A 3,237-nucleotide genomic window follows, 5' to 3' on the forward strand; every position below is an offset into this window, starting at 1 on the left:
TACGGACTGTTTGGAATGTTTACAGACGCCGAAAAACCAATCAGCTTCGCAAACCTCCGTAACGCGAAAAGTACGAGAAGCGGAGCGCTGTTACAGATATATATCTTTTTTTGAACGTTAATTTCTCAAAATCCACTAGAGCACATATATTGAGACCTAGCAAAGGCACATCGGGCTACCAGTCCCTACAATTTTGCCAAGTTTCGTGCAAATCCATTCAGCCGTTCGATTATTATTATTATTATTTTTTTTGCCCCGCGGTGCCCTTTTAAAACCTCCACATCAAACGTAGGGGGTCACCGACGATCTACTATTCCCCCTTATGGTCATTTGCCCCTTCGCTTTGGCCTCCTCTTGTCTCTTGATCCTACCGAGAGACACGATGGCGGCCGCTACGGACTGTTTGGAATGTTTACAGACGCCGGAGAGCCAATCAGCTTCGCTTCGCAAAGCTCCGTAACGCGAAAAGTACGCGAAGCGGTGCGCTGTTACAGATATATATCTTTTTTTGAACGTTAATTTCTCAAAATCCACTGGAGCACATATATTGAGATCTAGCAAAGGCACATCGGGCTACCAGTCCCTACAATTTTGCCAACTTTCGTGCAAATCCATTCAGCTGTTCGATTATTATTATTTTTATTTTTTTTTGCCCCGCGGGGCCCTTTTAAAACCTCCACATCAAACCTAGGGGGTGAGCGACAATGTACTATGCCCCCTTATGGTCATTTGCCCCTTCGCTTCGGCCTCCTCTTGTCTCTCGATCCTACCGAGAGACAAGATGGCGGCCGCTACGGACTGTTTGGAATGTTGACAGACGCCGGAGAACCAATCAGCTTCGCTTCACAAAGCTCCGTTGCGCGAAAAGTCCGCGAACCAGAGCGCTGCCCGGTCCGCTGTTACAGATATATATATATTTTTTAAACGTTAATTTCTCAAAATCCACTGGAGCACATATATTGAGACCTACAAAAGGCACATCGGGCTACCAGTCCCTACAATTTTGCCAAGTTTCGTGCAAATCCATTCAGCCGTTCGGGCTAAAAGTGAGGCCAACCGCCCTATGGAAAACTCAATGTTAAAAACACGTTTTGGGACCCCCCTTTTTTCTCGGCCCCCCCTTGACGAACCCCCCCAAAATTTGTGCCATTTTCCTGAAAATTTCAGCCAATTCCGTCCACAAACGCCAAAGTTATTAGACATAGAATTTTCAAAAAACCCATAGAGAAAAAATCCTAACTATATATACCTACTGGCGACCGCCAGTAGGTAATATATATATATATTCACTGAAAAAACCATAGGTTATAGACCATATATAGTTAGGAATTTGCATTTACAAAACCTTGAAAATTCACTGAAAAAAACATAGGTTAGAGACCATATATAGTTAGCTGGACATTTTATTGACATAAAACCAATGAAATTCCATATATAGTTAGTTGCACTAACTATATATCGCGCACCCGCAATCCACTGCTGATGATGTCACATATTACATCATTCATGACATGGTCAGTGACATCACTGATGACATCATTGATGACATTTCAAATGACATCGCTGATGACATCATCTAGTGTCTGTGTGTTTTTGTAAAGTTTAAATATGTTTTACATATTGAAGAATGAGTGGATGTATGGAAGACTGAGTGTGTGTGGCTGGCTGGGAGGTGTGTGACTCTGTGCATATCAATGTGTACTTGTATCAGTGATTGTATAAGAGAGTAAGTATGTGTTAGTATATGTGTGAAAAGTATGGTGTTCTGTGTTTAACTGTATAGATGAGGAAATCGAAGTGTGATTGATTCTTCACAGGACTGACTAGGTGTATGAGTGCATATGATAGTGTTGTAATAATGAGTGACTGTATGTATGAGTGATTGTATGGGTGAATGAGTGAATGTGTGTGTAGACGTAGGAATCAGTGAGTGCGTATGTAGTAACTTGTATTGGTGTGTCATGAGGTCATCAGTGATGTCATTTGAGATGTCATCAGTGATGTCATTTGAGATGTCATCAGTGATGTCATCAGTGATGTCACTGAAGTATGGTGTTCTGTGTTTAACTGTATAGATGAGGACATGGAAGTGTGATTGATTCTTTACAGGACTGACTAGGTGTGTGAGTAACTCCATGGATGAGTGGCAGTGTGTGAGTGTCTGCATAGGTGTATGAGTGCATATGATAGTGTTGTAATAATGAGTGACTGTATGTATGAGTGATTGTATGGGTGAATGAGTGAATGTGTGTGTAGACGTAGGAATCAGTGAGTGCATATGTAGTAACTGGTATTGGTGTGTCATGATGTCATCAGTGATGTCATTTGAGATGTCATCAGTGATGTCATCAGTGATGTCATTTGAGATGTCATCAGTGATGTCATCAGTGATGTCACTGACCATGTCATGAATGATGTAATATGTGACATCATCAGCAGTGGATTGCGGGTGCGCGATATATAGTTAGTGCAACTAACTATATATGGAATTTCATTGGTTTTATGTCAATAAAATGTCCAGCTAACTATATATGGTCTCTAACCTATGGTTTTTTCAGTGAATTTTCAAGGTTTTGTAAATGCAAATTCCTAACTATATATGGTCTATAACCTATGGTTTTTTCAGTGAATTTCATTGTTTTTTTAAAAGCTAATATCTATAGCTGTAAAATATATTCTTTATTACGTGACGTATCACGTAGCCACGTGAGACGCCTCATGACGCGTCGCATAACCGTGACGTATCGGCTCTGCAGCGCAAACAAAACCCGTAACGTAAGCGTGCCGGAGCACGCTTACAGATATATATTTTTTTTAACCTTAATTAGACAAAATCCACACGTGCACATATCTTGAGGCCTTGCAAAGGCACATCAAACAAACAGTCCCTACAATTTTGCCAAGTTTGCTGGAAATCTATTCCCTTAATTTTTTTTTTACTGTTTCTCTTGGTTTTCCCCTTGTTACGCTTACCGGGACGCTACCCGGTACGCGAACCGGACACTCCAAAAACACAAGATGGCGGACTCCCATTACGCTGCCGGTTAGCTGCCCGGTTCACGTACCGGGAAGCGCCTCTACCGCGAAAAATCGCGGGGGACTTTAATATCCCCCTCATCAATCCTAGGGGGTCAGGAGTGGTCTACCTTGCCCCCTTTCCTTCATTTCCCCCTTCGTTTTTCACCACATCTTGTCTCTCGATCGTACCGAGAGACAAGATGGCGGCCGCTCCGGACT

This window comes from Lissotriton helveticus, chromosome 4_2 (assembly GCF_964261635.1).
Source record: "Lissotriton helveticus chromosome 4_2, aLisHel1.1, whole genome shotgun sequence".
Classification (NCBI taxonomy): Eukaryota; Metazoa; Chordata; class Amphibia; order Caudata; family Salamandridae; genus Lissotriton; species Lissotriton helveticus.